Source organism: Salvelinus fontinalis, chromosome 30 (assembly GCF_029448725.1).
Source record: "Salvelinus fontinalis isolate EN_2023a chromosome 30, ASM2944872v1, whole genome shotgun sequence".
Lineage (NCBI taxonomy): Eukaryota > Metazoa > Chordata > Actinopteri > Salmoniformes > Salmonidae > Salvelinus > Salvelinus fontinalis.
Genome location: NC_074694.1, coordinates 26,527,775 through 26,546,861, shown reverse-complemented (window position 1 = coordinate 26,546,861; position 19,087 = coordinate 26,527,775). Strand labels below are relative to the sequence as shown.

The following is a 19,087-nucleotide window of genomic DNA, read 5'->3' as shown; positions in this document are numbered from 1 at the left end:
TCACAGATCTTCATCGTAAAGGGTTTAAACACTGTTTCCCATGCTTGTTTAATGAACCATAAACAATTAATGAACATGCACCTGTGGAATGTTCGTTAAGACACTAACAGTTTACAGACAGTAGGCAATTTTGGTCACAGTTATGAAAACTTAGAGGACACTAAAGAGGCCTTTCTACTGACTCTGAAAAACACCAAAAGAAAGATGCCCAGGGTCCCTGCTCATCTGCGTGAACGTGCCTTAGGCATGCTGCAAGGAGGCATGAGGACTGCAGATGTGGCCAGGGCAATAAATTAAATAAAAGCAAAGGCTAGCTTTTTCAAACAGAAATTTGCATCCTGCAGCACTAATTCCAGAAAGTTTTGGGACACTGTAAAGTCCATGGAGAATAAGAGTACCTCCTCCCAGCTGCCCAGCTGCCCTGCACTGATACTAGGAAACACTGTAACCACTGATAAATCCACGATAATCGAGAATTTCAATAAGCATTTCTCTACGGCTGGCCATGCTTTGCACCTGGATACCCCAACCTCGGCCAACAACTCTGCACCCCCCGCAGCAACTAGACCAAGCCCCCCTTCCCGCTTCTCCTTCACCCAAATCCAGACAGCTGATGTTCTGAAAGAGCGGCAAAATCTGGATCCCTACAAATCAACTGGGCTAGACAATCTGGATCCTCTCTTCCTAAAATTATCCGCCGCCATTGTTGCAACCCCTATTACTAGTCTGTTCAACCTCTCTTTGGTATCATCTGAGATTCCTAAAGATTGGAAAGCGGCCGTGCTCATCCCCCTCTTCAAGGGGGGAGACACTCAAGACCCAAACTGTTACAGACCTATATCTATCCTGATCTGCCTTTCTAAAGTCTTCGAAAGCCAAGTGATCCCGACCAGATCCCGACCATTTCGAATCCCACCGTACCTTCTCCGCTATGCTATCTGGTTTCTGAGCTGGTCACGGATGCCGTTCAGCCACGCTCAAGGTACTAAACGATATCATAAACGCCATCGATAAAAGACAGTAGTGTGCAGCCGTCTTCATCGACATTGCCAAGGCTTTCGACTCTGTCAATCACCGTATTTTTATCGGCAGACTCAACAACCTTGGTTTCTCTAATGACTGCCTCGCCTGGTTCACCAACTACTTCTCAGATAGAGTTCAGTGTGTCAAATCAGAGAGCCTGTTATCCGGACCTCTGGCAGTCTCTATGGGGGTGCCACAGGGTTCAATTCTCGGGCCAACTCTTTTCTCTGTATATATCAATGTCGCTCTTGCTGCGGGTGATCCTTTGATCCACCTCTACGCAGACAACACCATTCTGTCTACATCTGGCCCTTCTTTGGACACTGTGTTAACAAACTTCCAGACGAGCTTCAACGCCATACAACACTCCTTCCGTGGCCTCCAACTGCTCTAAAATGCTAGTAAAATGAAATGCATGCTCTTCAACCGATCGCTGCCCACACCCACCCGCACGACTAGCATCACTACTCTGGACAGTTCTGACTTAGAATATGTGGACAACTACAAATACCTAGGTGTCTGCCTAGACTGTAAACTCTCCTTCCAGACTCACATTAAACATCTCCAATCCAAAGTTAAATCTAGAATCAGCTTCCTATTTCGCTACAAAGCCTCCTTCACTCATGCTGCCAAACATACCCTCGTAAACCTGACTATCCTACCGATCCTTGACTTCGGCGATGTCATTTACAAAATACCCTCCAACATTCTACTCAGCAAATTGGATGTAGTCTATCACAGTGCCATCTGTTTTGTCACCAAAGCCCCATATACTACCCACCACTGCAACCTGTATGCTCTCGTTGGCTGGTCCTCGCTACATATTCGTCACCAAACCCACTGGCTCCAGGTCATCTATAAGTCTTTGCTAGGTAAAGCTCCGCCTTATCTCAGCTCACTGGTCACCATAGCAACACCCACCCGTAGCACGCGCTCCATTAGGTATATTTCACTGGTCATCCCCAAAGCCAACACCTCCTTTGGCCGCCTTTCCTTCCAGTTCTCTGCTGCCAATGACTGGAACAAATTGCAAACATCACTGAAGTTGGAGACTTATATCTCCCTCACTAACTTTAAGCGTCAGCTGTCAGAACAGCTTACCGATCGCTGCAGCTGTACACAGCCCATCTGTAAATAGCTCATCCAACCAACTACCTACCTCATCCCCATATTTGATTTTGTTTTTCTGCTCTTTTGCACACCAGTATTTCTACTTGCACATCCTCATCTGCACATATATCACTCCAGTGTAAATTGCTAAATTGTAATTACTTTGCCACTATTGGCCTATTTATTGCCTTACCTCCTTACTTCATTTACACACCGTATACAGATTTCTCTAATGTTATTGGCTGTACGTTTGTTTATCCCATGTGTAACTCTGTGTTGTTGTTTAAGTCCCACTGCTTTGCTTTATCTTGGCCAGGTCGCAGTTGTAAATGAGAACTTGTTCTCAACTGGCCTATCTGGTTAAATAAAGGTTAAATGAAAATAATTTAAAAAAAGATACTGACTGTTACTTTTGATTTTGACCCCCTCTTTGTTTAGGGACACATAATTACATTTCTGTTAGTCACATGTCTGTGGAACATGTTCAGTTTATGTCTCAGTTGTTGAATTTTGTAATGTTCATACAAATATTTACACATGTTAAGTTTGCTGACAATAAACGCAGTTGACAGTGAGAGGACGTTTCTTTTTTTGCTGAGTTTATATATAGACCCCAGGCCCCAATCTTAATGGGCAAGTGGACCAAAACAAGGGTCAATTTGTTACCATTGGACAAAGAGGTGCAGCTATGTTCGACAGGTAACTATCAGTGGTGATGTCATACAGGCTGGCCGAGTACAGCAACAACTTCAGTCAAAACCAAAACAATTCATTTTGATTTTATTTAGGTGGTCGGTGTGTCACAGGGTTAGTTTAAACCAAATTCATACCCCCTCACCAGCCCCCTCTCACTTTATGAACCCTTGACAACCTATATTACACAGTAACTTTAACTCCTGTTGTAAAGGCAGTCAGTGTTGTTCTCCCCCTTAGACGAGGAGGAGCATGGATAGGACCAAGATGCGGATTGAGGGAAATAAGCCATCTTTTAATGACAACAGCAAACAAGACACTACAAAACAACAAATGTGACTAACCTTCAACCGTCCTGTGTGGACACAGGAACAAACACCCACCAAAACCCCAGTGAAACCCTGGCTGTCTTAGTATGACTCTCAATTAGAGACAAACGATACACACCTGTCTCTAATTGAGAATCATACCAGGCCGAACACAAAAACCCAACCTAGAAATACAAAACATAGACTGCCCACCCAAAACACACGCCCTGACCATAAACACATACAAAAACAACATAAAACAGGTCAGGACCGTTACAGAACCCCCCCCTCAAGGTGCGAACGCCGGGCGCACCAGCACAAAGTCCAGGGGAGGGTCTGGGTGGGCAGTTGACCACGGTGGTGGCTCAGGCTGAGGGCGAGGTCCCCACCCCACCATAATCAATCCCCGCTTCTTTATCCCCCTCCCAATGACCACCCTCCCACTAACACCACCTAAATGAAGGGGCAGCACCGGGATAAGGGGCAGCACCGGGATAAGGGGCAGCACCGGGATAAGGGGCAGCACCGGGATAAGGGACTCCGGCAGGTCCTGGCTGAGGGACTCCGGCAGGTCCTGGCTGAGGGACTCCGGCAGGTCCTGGCTGAGGGACTCCGGCAGGTCCTGGCTGAGGGACTCCGGCAGGTCCTGGCTGAGGGACTCCGGCAGGTCCTGGCTGAGGGACTCCGGCAGGTCCTGGCTGAGGGACTCAGGCAGGTCCTGGTTTAGGGACTCCGGCAGGTCCTGGTTTAGGGACTCCGGCAGGTCCGGGCTGAGGGACTCCGGCAGGTCCGGGCTGAGGGACTCCGGCAGGTCCGGGCTGAGGGACTCCGGCAGGTCCGGGCTGAGGGACTCCGGCAGGTCCGGGCTGAGGGACTCCGGCAGGTCCGGGCTGAGGGACTCCGGCAGGTCCGGGCTGAGGGACTCCGGCAGGTCCGGGCTGAGGGACCCCGGCAGGTCCGGGCTGAGGGACTCCGGCAGGTCCTGGCTGAGGGACTCCGGCAGGTCCTGGCTGGACGGCTCCGGCAGGTCCTGGCTGGACGGCTCCGGCAGGTCCTGGCTGGACGGCTCCGGCAGGTCCTGGCTGGACGGCTCCGGCAGGTCCTGGCTGGACGGCTCCGGCAGGTCCTGGCTGGACGGCTCCGGCAGGTCATGGCAGGACGGCTCCGGCTGGTCATGGCAGGACGGCTCTGGCGCTAGGCAGACGGCAGACTCTGGCCGGCTGAGACGCACTATAGGCCTGGTGCGTGGTACCGGAACTGGAGGTACCGGGCTGAGGGCACGCACCTCAGGGCGAGTGCGGGGAACAGGAACTGGGCACACTGGACTCTCGTGGCGCACTCTAGGCCTGGTGCGTGGTACCGGAACTGGAGGTACCGGGCTGGAGACACGCACCATAGGGAGAGTGCGTGGAAGAGGAACAGGGCTCTGGAGATGCACTGGAAGCCTGGTGCGTGGTGTAGGCACTGGTGGTACTGAGCTGGGGTGGGAAGGTGGCGCCGGATATACCGGACCGTGAAGGAGGACACGTGCTCTTGAGCACCGAGCCTCCCCAACCCTACCAGGTTGAATGGTCCCCGTAGCCCTGCCAGTGCGGCGAGGTGGAATAGCCCGCACTGGGCTATGCAGGCGAACCGGGGACACCACCTGTAAGGCTGGTGCCATGTACGCCGGCCCGAGGAGACGTACTGGAGACCAGATACGTTGGGCCGGCTTCATGGCACTCGGCTCGATGCCCAACCTAGCCCTCCCAGTGCGGCAAGGTGGAATAGCCCGCACTGGGCTAAGCACGCGTACTGGGGACACCGTGCGCTTTACCGCATAACACGGTGTCTGACCAGTACGACGCCCTCTTACTCCACGGCAAGCCCGGGGAGTTGGCTCAGGTATCCAACCCGGCTTCGCCACACTCCCCTTTAGCCCCCCCCCCCAAGAAATTTTTGGGTGAGCCTCTCGGGCTTCCAGCCTCTCATACGTGCTGCCTCCTCAATCCACCACTCCTGGGCTGTGGCTGCCTTCTTCTCCTCCCGCGAGCGGCGATTCACACCAACCTTAGCCCAGGGTCCTTCTCCGTTGAATATTTGTTCCCAACTCCATTCCTCTTCTCTCCATTGCTTTAGTTCCTTTTCTCTCTCCTCAATCCGCTTGGTCCTGTTGTGGTGGGTGTTTCTGTAAAGGCAGTCAGTGTTGTTCTCCCCCTTAGACGAGGAGGAGCATGGATAGGACCAAGATGCGGATTGAGGGAAATAAGCCATCTTTTAATGACAACAGCAAACAAGACACTATAAAACTACAAATGTGACTAACCTTCAACCGTCCTGTGTGGACACAGGAACAAACACCCACCAAAACCCCAGTGAAACCCTGGCTGCCTTAGTATGACTCTCAATTAGAGACAAACGATACACACCTGTCTCTAATTGAGAATCATACCAGGCCGAACACAAAAACCCAACCTAGAAATACAAAACATAGACTGCCCACCCAAAACACACGCCCTGACCATAAGCACATACAAAAACAACATAAAACAGGTCAGGACCGTTACACCTGTAATGGCACTGTGACATGAGTGTCTCTCCATCTATTGTCCAAGCTCTCTCTCTGTCAAAACACTCTTCACGGGATGGAGCTCAATCATGGCCTGCACTGCAGGGAAGGTGCTTCTGGAGAAAAAGAAAACCTGCTCTTTAGATACAGTATAATTACTAATCACAGCATGAATGGACAATATGATACCTCATCCACACATGATCAACTATGAGATCTTAAATTGACTATGTAAATTGTAAAGTCTTTTGTCTGTAATGTATTTTTCGTTGTGTCGGACACCCAGTAAGACTAATGGGGATCCTAAATGAAATAAAATCCGAGCAGCCGTGGTGCACAGAACACAGTTTTGGAGTTCATGCTATTACTGTATATAGGCCACCTGATGTGAATGTATTGCCAGATGAATGCTATTGAAGGGTGGTGTTGCTTGTTATCCTAATGAAATAGCCAACTAATTCCGTCATACCACAGAGAATAAATGATTAATAATAACCCTCTGGGCACAAACTGGTTGAATCAACATTGTTTACACATCATTTCATCAACAGAAATCATTATGATGACATTATGATGACATTCAATGTGAAAAACTGACTGGATTTGCAAAACATTCATTAATGTCAAGGAATTTTGAAAACGTTTGTTTTGTTCACTCAATCCCTTCAAACCATTTTTTCTTCCTCTTCTTTTTTTCAGTGTGCATTACTAGCTCCTCGGCGCTCTCCTCTCCGTCGCCCTCCTTGGTGTCCTCGTCCTTGGTGTCCACAGGCCAGGAAGCACCCCTTATCCTGCACCTGCTGGCTGTACAGAGCCTCATCACACACCTAGAAAACAATAGAATATAACTTTTATGTCAATCCTAGGATTTTTCTTTGGCATCATCACACAAGAATTCTACCAATGATAACACCACAACAGAAAGGGGTTTCACATTGTCATTTATGCCTGGCAGGTGCTGAGTAAAGGCTGGATGAGGCGTATGATAATACTTGCAGACTGAGTGTGGGTTCGTTCTGTTTGAAGAGGAAGTCCCAAATGTCTAGTATCCCGTCCATTTTGATGGCGAAGAACACAGAGGGCCATACTGGACTCCATCAGCCTTCTGACAGATAGACTATATGCTATCTACGGCAACCAAGAGGTCATTTTACATTAGGTCAATATTACAGGAGGGGCCAAATCACTGGTTATATGTATTAGAACCTAAAAAGAGTGTAATTTATCCATCTGTGAAGTAGCTATATCATTGGTCTGTATTATGTTGTTTCAGAGGGACCCTTTACTTTGTCCACATGATGGACGACTCCTTGATGTCTTCGGACCAGATGTGGGCTGTCCAATTGACTACGGTCAGGAAGTTCTTGAGGAAGAACGGGTTCTTTTGCACGGCGCAGATTGGGCCGTGAGGACCGCTGTACGGGCACACTATCTTCTCAGGTGGGCTCTTGGACTTTTGGTTACATGAGACCAACAGCCCTTGCTCTGTTCCCACCATAAACTTTGTGGTCTGAATAAGAAACAGAGAAAACATCAGGTTACATTTTAGGTCTTCCTTATGTACAAATAGATGACTTCCTGGATCTCCCACTTGGACCAGTTCATACAAAAAGACGTTAGGCTAATCCATACTCTTAATTCATCAACAGTGAAACAACAGAGGGATAGTCCAGTCTAGAGAGCCTCAGCACCATAGTGGTCTCAAACTCCAGTTAGATCACCCCCAGGGCATTGTCCAGATTGCACTTGTTGTTAGGGTCCAATACCAGCCTCTCTGTGGGCTCGCTAATCTTACGAATGTCCCACCACAGCACCTTATAGACAGAGACCAGTGGTCAACTCAGGGCCGATCAGTCACAGTCTCTTTGCCTTCAATAGATGCATTATTACATAACTTCTGGCTATGGCCAAATGGCAATTGAAGGTCAGAGAAAGTGCACCTGTCCCGGACCAAGAGTATCAGACTTCACTGCCCATGAGTCCTGAGCGTTTTGTGCCACCCTGGCCTATTGTGCCTGCTTGGCTTGAGAAAGGGATAAGGTGACAAAGGCTTTTATTGCTTCTATTGGAGGCTTGGTTCACCTGGCCGTCCTTAGACGCAGAGAAGGTATCGGTTCCAGTCTTTGACTGCAACCAGATGACTTTGTAGACAGGGTCTCTGTGGCTGTGCTCTAGTGTGGACATTTCCACTGGCTAGCTGCCCTTGCGAGTGTCCCAATAAGCTGCTCAGACATTTTACTGAGTGTACTTTCACAAACACACATTCATGCACGCACAAAACACACAAATGACAAGAACACACAACACATAACTATTAACTGTCAGAGCCTAAACAAATATCTAGAGGCAATGTACTTAAATGCTCAAAAGAGCATCCGGACAAATCCAGACATTACATAACTGGAACCTTTATGACATTTACAAATAGCTGCAGTCTGAGAGTAGGTAGTATGTTGGATGACTTGACTATACCTCTAAAGTTCTTTACACTGCACAGTAATCTCCTAAGGACATTGTTCCTGAGCTGACAGGAAGCATGATACAGCTGTTGAAGGACCCACCGATTTGGCCATTGTAGCTACCTCCGACCAGTATGTGAGAGTCTTTGGGGGTTTTGTATTCCAGACAGACCAGTGGAGAGACAGGTTTCAGGGTCATCTCTGGCTTATTGCGATTCCGGGGATTCAATGAATTAATACTTTGTAGTCTACTTTGACTTTCTGAACTATCAATTAAGATGACAAATGAGTAAATCTCACTGCCACAGCTATTGCAATGATAATCCCTTTGTTAGAAAGGAAAATATAAATGAAAGAGACATGTTTGAGTCATACACCTACCAATGTCCCATATATAGGAGTTGTAGCTAATGTCTTTAGAGACTTTCTGGAACACCAATGAGGAGTAGGCCACAGCCAGCTTGCGGCTGCCATCGGGATGCCAGGACAAACTGGGGGCAGTGTATTTTATCTTGTTCGGGTCTCTGTAAGATCAAAAACCACTCAGACGGACACAATACACTGGTAATATACATCATTTGTGGAGTCTATGTGAGCAATAACTATGCCCTGCTGCCATTGTTGCTGTTATGTAACTGTAACAATGTTGAACGATAGGTTAATAGAGGTCATGGAAGCACTTAAAAACATTGATGGTTTTGACTCCTCCACCACCTCTTCCTCCTCCCCTTCAAAGTACTCCTGGTAGATGTTGATGGCATTGGTCTGCTTGATGCTGTGCTCCATGTTCGGTGTTCAAACGGGAGGAACAGAGGAGGGCTGTGATCAGAGATAGAGAGGAAAACGTCTTACTCTCTCCCTTTCAGAACTGGTCATTTTCTCTATCAATCACACTACTGCAGCAGCTAAGAAATGGCTTTGGAGCAATGTAGATTACATTTTTACATTTTTTATTTAACCTTTATTTAACGAGGCAAGTCAGTTAAAACCAAATTCTTATCTACAACGAGGGCCTAGATTCAGGGCCAGTTAACACCCATACTCTTACGATAAGTGCCATGGGATTCTTACTGACCACAGAGAGTCAGGACACCCATTTAATGTCCCATCCAAAAGACAACAACTTACACAGGGCAATGTCCCCCCCCCAAAAAAAATTATCAGAGAAAAGAGTGCCTCCTACTGGCCCTCCAACACCACATCCAGCAGCATCTTGTCTCCCATTTAGGGACCGACCAGGACCAACCCTGCTTACTGTAGCTTCAGAGGAAAGACATCAGTGGGATGCAGGGTGGTATGCTGCTGTAGGACGTATTATTTAGATATGGCATAATATCATACACTGGTGATTAATTCAATAAAATTATATTGAAAAATCTCTATGACCCGGGCCATATCGTGGCTACTTGACTGACTGATGTCTGACACACACTGCCCAGCTGCATGATGGTGCTGAAATAATGCTTTCTCCACTTTCTTCCTGAAGCGGATAGTCTGCTCCATCTCCTGAGGGTTGACGTCCTTGGGCCAGCCTCCCTCCACATGGTTTATCACCCTGGTCTCCGACTCAAAGCGCTCTGTGTTCACCTACAAAGAAAGGGCCAGTCAGGACAGGCAGGATTCAGCACACACCGTACACTCAAGGCTGTAGTGGTCTAGTTACAGACATAAACAGTGTTGGATTACAGACAATAAACAGTGTTGGATTGAAATGTACATAGGCTGCCAGATGCGTCTTATTATCTCATAATGAAGCAGCAGCTGTTTTTATCTAACACAGTGGTTCCCAAGCTTTTTATAGTCCCGTACCCCTTCAAACATTCAACCTCCAGCTGCATACCCCCTCTAGCACCAGGGTCAGCGCACTCTCAAATGTTGTTTTTTGCCATCATTGTAAGCCTGTCACACACACACTATACGATACATTTATTAAACATAAGAATGAGTGTGAGTTTTTGTCACAACCCGGCTCGTGGGAAGTGACAAAGAGCTGGTATAGGACCAGGGCACAAATAATAATATAATAATAAATAATAAATAATTCTGCTCTTTATGTAGCCATCTTACAAATAAAACCTTATTTGTTCAAAGAAAATGGTGAATAACTCACCACAGGTTAATGAGAAGTGTCACGTTCCTGATCTGTTTTCTGTTAGTTTTTGTATGTGTTAGTTGGTCAGGACGTGAGTTTGGGTGGGCAGTCTATGTTTTCTGTTTCTATGTTGGTTAATGGGTACCTAATATGGCTCTCAATTAGAGGCAGGTGTGTGTCGTTTCCTCTGATTGAGAGTCATATTAAGGTAGGTGTTTTCACACTGTTTGTTGTGGGTGGTTGTCTCCTGTGTCTGTGTCTATGTTACACCATACGGGACTGTTTTGTGCGTTCGTCATTTTGTGTAGTCATTTTTCCTGTTCGTGATTTCTTCGTGTTTCATGTAAGTTCGTCGTCCAGGTCTGTCTACATCGTTTTGTTGTTTTGTAATATATCAAGTGTTCTTCATGTGTTTAGTTCGTCTTGTAAATAAATCATTATGTATTCACAACCCGCTGCGCCTTGGTCGAATCACTACTCCTCCTCTTCGTATGAAGAGGAGGAGGAACACCGTTACAAGAAGGGTGTGCTTGAAAGGATGCACCTCTGCAATGTTGGGTTGTATTGGAGAGTCTCAGTCTCAAATCATTTTCCACACACAGTCTGTGCCTGTATTTAGTTTTCATGCTAGTGAGGGCTGGGAATCCACTCTCACATAGGTAAGTGGTTGCAAAGGGCATCAGTGTCTTAACAGCACAATTTGCCAAGGCAGGATATTCTGAGCGCAGCCCTATCCAGAAATCTGGCAATGGCTTCTGATTAAATTACATTTTCAAAGAACAGCTTGTTGCAATTTCAATGAGGCTCTCTTGTTCAGTTATCGGTAAGTGGACTGGAGGCTGGGCATGAAAGGGATAACGAATCCCTTTTGCGTTGTCCGTTTCGGGAAAGTACCTGTTTAATTGCGCACCCAGCTCACTCAGGTGCTTCACAATATCACATTTGACATTGTCCGTAAGCTTAAGTTCATTTGCACACAAAAAATCATACAATGATGGAAAGACCTATGTGTTGTCCTTGTTAAAGCAGACAGAGAAGAGCACCGACTTCTTAATCATAGCCTCAATTTTGTCCCGCACATTGAATATAGTTGCGGAGAGTCCCTGTAATCTTAGATTCAGATCATTCAGGCGAGAAAAAACATCACCTAGATAGGCCAGTCGTGTGAGAAACTCATCATCATGAAAGACAAGTGAAAATTATGGTCAGTAAAGAAGACTTTAAGCTCGACTCTCAATTTAAAAAAACGTGTCAATACTTTGCCCCTTGATTTATTTATTTAATTTTATTTCACCTTTATTTAACCAGGCAGGCTAGTTGAGAACAAGTTCTCATTTGCAACTGCGACCTGGCCAAGATAAAGCATAGCAATTCGACACATACAACAACACAGAGTTACACATGGAATAAACTAAACATACAGTCAATAATACAGTAGAACAAAGAAAACAAAAAGTCTATATACAGTGAGTGCAAATGAGGTAAGATAAGGGAGTTAAGGCAATAAATAGGCCATGGTGGCGAAGTAATTACAATATAGCAATTTAACACTGGAATGGTAGATGTGCAGAAGATGAATGTGCAAGTAGAGATACTGGGGTGCAAAGGAGCAAGATAAATAAATAAATACTGTATGGGGATGAGGTAGGTGGATAGATGGGCTGTTTACAGATGGGCTATGTACAGGTGCAGTGATCTGTGAGCTGCTCTGACAGCTGGTTCTTAAAGCTAGTGAGGGAGATATAAGTCTCCAGCTTCAGAGATTTTTGCAGTTCGTTCCAGTCATTGGCAGCAGAGAACTGGAAGGTAAGACGACCAAAGGAGGTGTTGGCTTTGGGGGTGACCAGTGAGATATACCTGTTGGAGCGCGTGCTACGAGTGGGTGCTGCTATGGTGACCAGTGAGCTGAGATAAGGCGGGGCTTTACCTAGCAGAGACTTGTAGATAACCTGTAGCCAGTGGGTTTGGCGACAAGTATGAAGCGAGGGCCAACCAACGAGAGCGTACAGGTCGCAATGGTGGGTTGTGTATGGGGCTTTGGTGACAAAACGGATGGCACTGTGACAGACTGCATCCAGTTTGTTGAGTAGAGTGTTGGAGGCTATTTTATAGATGACATCACCGAAGTCGAGGATCGGTAGGATGGTCAGTTTTACAAGGGTATGTTTGGCAGCATGAGCGAAGGATGCTTTGTTGCGATATAGGAAGCCGATTATAGATTTAATTTTGGATTGGAGATGCTTAATGTGAGTCTGGAAGGAGAGTTTACAGTCTAACCAGACACCTAGGTATTTGTAGTGGTCAACGTACTCTAAGTCAGAGCCGTCCAGAGTAGTGATGCTGGACGGGCGAGCAGGTGCGGGCAGTGATCGGTTGAATAGCATGCACTTAGTTTTACTTGCGTTTAAGAGCAGTTGGAGGCCACGGAAGGAGAGTTGTATGGCATTGAAGCTCGTCTGGAGGTTAGTTAACACACTGTCCAAAGAGTGGCCAGAAGTATACAGAATGGTGTCGTCTGCGTAGAGGTGTACCAGAGAATCACCAGCAGCAAGAGCAACATCATTGATGTATACAGAGAAGAGAGTCGGCCTTAGGATTGAACCCTGTGGCACCCCCATAGAGACTGCCAGAGGTCCGGACAACAGGCCCTCCGATTTGACACACTGAACTCCATCAGAAAAGTAGTTGGTAAACCAGGCGAGGCAATCATTTGAGAAACCAAGGCTGTCGAGTCTGGCAATAAGAATGTGGTGATTGACAGAGTCGAATGCCTTGGCCAGGTCGATGAATACGGCTGCACAGTAATGTCTCTTATCGATGGCGGTTATGATGTCGTTTAGGACCTTGAGCGTGGCTGAGGTGCACCCATGACCAGCTCTGAAACCAGATTGCATAGCGGAGATGGTAGGGTGGAATTCGAAATGGTCGGTAATCTGTTGATAACCAGCGCACTTCTGTATGTTGTAAAAGTGTTACATGGTCACTGCCCATATAATTACATAATGCAGAAAATACATGAGAGCTCATTGGGCTATGCTTTTACAAAGTTAACCATTTTCACTGTAGTGTCCAAAAGGTTTTTCAAGCTGTCAGGCATTCCCTTGGCAGCAAGAGCCTCTCAGTGGATGCTACAGTGTACCAAAGTGGCGTTGGGAGCAACGGCTTGCAAGCGAGTTACCACTCCACTATGTCTCCCTGTCATGGCTTTTGCGCCATCAGTACAGATACCAACACATCTTGACCACCAAAGTCCATTTGATGTCACAAAGCTGTCCAGTACTTAAAAAATATCCTCTCCTGTTGTCCATTAGAGTTGGTATGTGTCTCTAAGGACGCAGGCCTTACTTTTTTTAACCATTTATGCATTTTAGAGCAAACGGAACGAGCAGCAGCTAGGTTTGGCTACATACAGTGGCAAGAAAAAGTATGTGAACCTTTAGCAATTACCTGGATTTCTGCATAAATTGGTCATAACATTTCATCTGATCTTCATCTAAGTCACAACAATAGATAAACACAGTTTGTTTAAACTAATAAACGCACAAACAATCACACGTTTTCATGTCTTCATTGAACTCACTGTGTAAACATTCACAGTGCAGGGTGGAAAAAGTATGTGAACCCTTGGATTTAATAACTGGTTGACCCTCCTTTGGCAGCAATAACCTCAACCAAACGTTTTCTGTAGTTGCGGATCAGACCTGCACAACGGTCAGGAGGAATTTTGGACATTTCCTCTTTACAAAACTGTTTCATTTCAGCACTATTCTTGGGATGTGTGGTCTGAACCGCTCTCAAGGTCATGCCACAGCATCTCAAATCAGGTTTAGGTCAGGACACTAACTGGGTCACTCCAGAAGGTATATTTTCTTCTGTTGAAACCATTCTTTTGTTGATTTACTTCTGTGATTTGGGTCGTTGTCCTGTTGCATCAACCAACTTCTGTTGAGCTTCAATTGGCGGACAGAGAGCCTTACATTCTCCTGCAAAATGCCTTGATAAACTTGGGAATTCATTTTTTCCGTTGATGATAGCAAGCTGTCCAGGCCCTGAGTTAGCAAAGCAGCCCCAAACCATGATGCTCCCTCCACCATACTTTACAGTGGGGATGAGGTTTTGATGTTGGTGTGCTGTGCCTTTTTTTCTCCACACATAGTGTTGTGTGTTCCATCCAAACAACTCAATTTTAGTTGATTTTCTGAAAAACTGGCATCTCACAATGGACTTAAAGACAAACAACTAAACGATACATATTTCCATGGTGTTTGGCCCATTTAACATTTAAAACCATGGTGTCAATTGGTGCCTGAAGAGTCTCAGCCATCTTACAGCCCACCACATTTAAAGATAACTTTTTACCTCGACTGATCATGACTGTTGGTGTCAAATGTCTGCCAACTCTATTTGACTTTTTTTCCAATGTTAGGTACATTTTTGAAGCTTTTTAATAGTTTTTTAAAGAAATTATGCTTTGCGTCATAGTGCATGCACCAGCTATGCAATACGTGTCCAATTTTAAGCATACATGTGGGGTAACGCACCATAAAATGACACTTCTGTAGCAGCCTCTTTTTCGGAAACAATTGCCGGAATAACCTGTGGTGTTCTACGATTAAGTGTTTCAAAAAATGTGTAATACCCTTTGATATCATTGGAGAAAAGACAATGTCTACTATCTGAAGCAACAGCAACAGTAAATACCAGTGTAGATCATTTGGACAAACTAAGTGTCCAAAGATAAGTGGTAGATTGGGAAGTAAACACCAGGACTGGATAGCATTTAACCCCAAGTCATCAGAGTCCTCTCCTCACTTCACTGCAGGAGGTTTGTTGTTTTGCTCCATGTAACCATAGTTAAAGCTCTTTTTTCTCCTGTCTATTTAATTTGATGTTGTGTACTTGTCTATCAAGTGCAGTGTTAGAAGTTTCATTTCATATTGTCCCACTCCCTCCAAGATATCAAGCATAATATCGACAGAAGTTCTCACAAGTATTGAAGTACTGCACAGAGTTTAGAATACAAGAACATTTAACAACCATCAGAGGGAAGACTGGGATTTGTCTCCTTTTTATGGCAGTGTTCTGCATGAAGTGCTTGAGTTCGCATAACTATCTTGGGTGAATCTTCATCAAATTCAGTCTGAAAGTCCTCTTTCTCAGCAAGACAAAAGCGGCAACAATAGCTGGCACTGAATGATTCAACAAAGCCAAATAAACAGTGAAGACCAAGGTTGTCACCTGTAACTTGGACAATAGTTCCATACACTGGTTGATCATACAAGGGGACAATAATTCCATCCCTCTCAAGTACTTTAATATCCTGCATAGTTGGATCAAGTATTTTAGAAAAGCCATATGTTTTAACATCTTGGGCATGAAATAAAGCAACCAAATGAATATTAAGCAGAAATGACATTGAGAAATTCCGTAAGGTGAAATAGATTGCGCTTAATTTATGTATTCCCCGTTTTGATCCAAGAGGATTTGCAGTTTCAAAATCCTAGAAAAGCTGTTTCTGAATTGCTTCCGTTTTGAAAATAGAGCATGGCTCTGGAACAGATCTCCATCACATAAGCCATAAAGTTCTCTTGAACTGGAATCAGTCTGCATCATCTCCTTTATATTAGGTTGTTAGTAAATAAACTAATGTAAACAAATGTATCAGTAACAACAATTTGATCATAGCCTCCAGTAGTCTAAATGCGTCGTGTATCAAATCTTATACCAAGAACGTATTCAACTGGTCTACCCTTCCTCACTTTTCCGTAAAATACCTTCTCTTACTTTCAGAATTTAATACACCAAAAGGATTTGACATTTTTTCAAAACTCTGATAAATTTTACACTCAATGTCACTTTTAATAGGCTCCTGTATAGACACTTCAGATTATTTAGCTTGAATATGAATATCATCAACTATCTCTTCCATGGAAATGACCAAAGAGTTAGTGGTTGTTTCACCTACACCTGCCACTAAGTTCAGCTATGGTTGCAGCGCAGCTGTCTACAAGACTCTTATTGACAAGCATTTAAGACCAAGTGTCTTTCCTGGACAAAGTCCATGGACCAATTTCAAGTGTTTTGTCAAGGAATTAGCATTTGCCTGGGGGCTTTGGCAAGTAAAACACAACATTTTAGATGAATGATATTTCCTATGCTGTGTTTTAACCCTTTGCAACTTCAAAACTATTAGTAACTCAATGCAGCATCCGAGACCTCAACGCTGCAACCCGAGGATTAACCTTAGTGGTATCAACATCAATTTCATAAAATTGTGGTTCGCAAGAAATTGTACACATTTACCAGATCCTGGTTGTATGAGGTACCAAAGACAAAATGAGCTTTGAAGAGCTCATCAAAACAGGCGAGAGTCTGGTGACTTACAAGGTAAATCTTCATTAGTGTGCTATTAAAATGAATCACGGTTCGCAAGCAGTTTGTGAAAATGTAAATTACAGCTACACATGATCTTACCATGTTTTGTCCATATTATTAAAAGTAGTTATTAGGATTAGGAATGGGGACAGAAAAGTCAACTGTAACCTCACCTTGATAAACTTCACAATGTGGTCACTAGCGTGTCTGGCTGAGGTTTTTCCTTGCGGCCATGAGGTGACGGTGGCAGAAGGTGGACAAGGACCAAAATGGAGGACATGTCACTGTCCCATCCTGAAAGTACACATTTTCACTGAAAGTTACATAATTCCATTTTGCTTTCAAAAACGATGCTCCCTTCCATTAGTATAATACTTTTATTCCAGCATACCATTTTCCACTTCTACTTCAACATTTTGAACCAGGTCTTGCAGGTTGCCTGTCTGTGAGGCCACGGCTTTGGTCAATGACTTTCTGCTTGTAGAGAGTAGGCCACTTCTCCACGAACTTTGCATCACCAAACAGCAGACTAAAATCTTGCTCAATCTGCAGACAAGATGGAATAAGTCAAGACAGAACAGTAAACATTATGGTGTGGCACTATCATGTAATACATCAGTCCTAATCAGACTGTTGTAGAACAGAAAACAATTGTCCTGACAGTTTCAAGGCAAGGCAGTCGAAGATCCACATACCATTCCTGCTATGTCTTGGAATCTTGGAAACGCTGGGAATATTTCAGAGGACTTCACTGAGTCATAAACCATCTTTGGCGATAAGTGAACGTCTGCTTCATCTTCTCCTTTACAATTGCTTCATCAGCTGTAAGCTTCATCAGTGCAATGGCCTCACAACACAGGCTTTCTGTTGGATAGTTTCCTCTCTGAAGGGGTCTCTATCAGCTTTTGGACCACCTGTAACATGGTGAAACTTTTATAGATACTGGGTTTGTCTGCTCTATACAAGTATACAATATTGTGTCATAAGAGATAAAAAAAAACAAGGCTCGGAAACTCTGCAAGTATGGCCATGCATGCAGTTATGTCACCAGATGAAAAGTAGGATTTATTTGACTCAAACAAAATTAATACTAAGAAAAAAAAGAAAAGATAGAGACTAAGAAACACTTGCTTATACAGATCTTCATATACAATTATTCTCTGGTCATGCGTCATGAATGAGACTAACTACAATGAAAATCACTTACACGTCAGTGACTGACGCATGGTCTTCTGTCATACCTCTGACGCTTCCCTTTGAACAAATTTCAGTCTCCATGCTAGATATCCACTCCCATCTTCTGCATTGTAATACTGCTCCTAAAGTAAAGTAGAATTCAGTTTGAGTGAGCAGGTTAAACTACCTTCATATTCATTTTTATCCTTAAAACTACAGACGATCCATAGATGAAGATTGACTCATTCAACATGTGACCCTCGCAGTGCAGGGCTTTTATACCACCAGAGTTGAGCTTAGGAGAGATGGCAGAGATCGTGGGCATACAGACATGTGAACAGATCTATAGTTTAAATAAAAACGTCACCCAACAATAAAACAACAATTTAAATATTGACATTCTGGAAAAATTGTATGATGTAAGAGTCCCAGAGAGTTAAAAAGGTTAGACTTCGTTTTTAATGTACTTACATAACCAAACGGGCTCCTAGGATCGGCCAGGTATGGGAACAAAGCAATGATGCCCTTTGCGTAGTCCTCTTTAACACACTGTTACGGTGCCTCTTAACAGAGGAAGGTGCAGGAATCAGGAGCAGGAGAACAAGGAAATCCCAGTGGCAAAGTTTAATGAGCAGTCCCAACACAACTACAATATGGGACTAAAACAAGCTCAAAACCAGATTGCCACACATACAGGGAATAAAGCGTAACACACGGAGGAGAAACCTCTACTACTAAACTCAATACCAAAACGGCACAACTGCCGAGAGAAAAGAAACCCCGTGGTGCAGACACGCACCCCTAAACAACATCACCACAGGAAACAATCCCACACAAAGACTTGCAGGCAGTGGAGGTAAATATACCCACCAAAATCAACTAATAAGACACAGGTGTAAACAATACAGACAGACACAAACGAAAAGGAAAAATGGATCGGTGGCAGCTAGTAGGCCAGCGACGACGACCGCCGAGCACCGCCCGAACAGGGAGAGGGGCCACCTTTGGTGGAAGTCGTGACACACGCCTTGAAGGACTTGTCCTAAACACACACACACTTTACTGTTTGAGATCCAAACAAAAGTATTGATGTGTAAATCACAACTTCTGCTAAAAATTGTGTTAGGTGGCAAGGTATGTAATGAGGATATGACAAATTCCCACGTTCACTTGTCATTTGTGATTTGTGCAACCAATATCTTGACCATATCGCATCTTCTGCTATCTGTTAGGCTTTTTGTCCAAGCATACTCATTCATGATCCTCTCTCCTCCAGGTTTGTTCTTCAGAATGTCTTCAATCA

General features: G+C 44.8%; 1 pseudogene; it reads right to left on the bottom strand.

Moving 5' to 3' along the window:
- Nucleotides 1–4,807: 4,807 nt before the first annotated feature.
- LOC129828497 (dynein axonemal intermediate chain 2-like) lies at nucleotides 4,808–17,375 on the bottom strand (annotated as a pseudogene).
- Nucleotides 17,376–19,087: the final 1,712 nt, after the last annotated feature.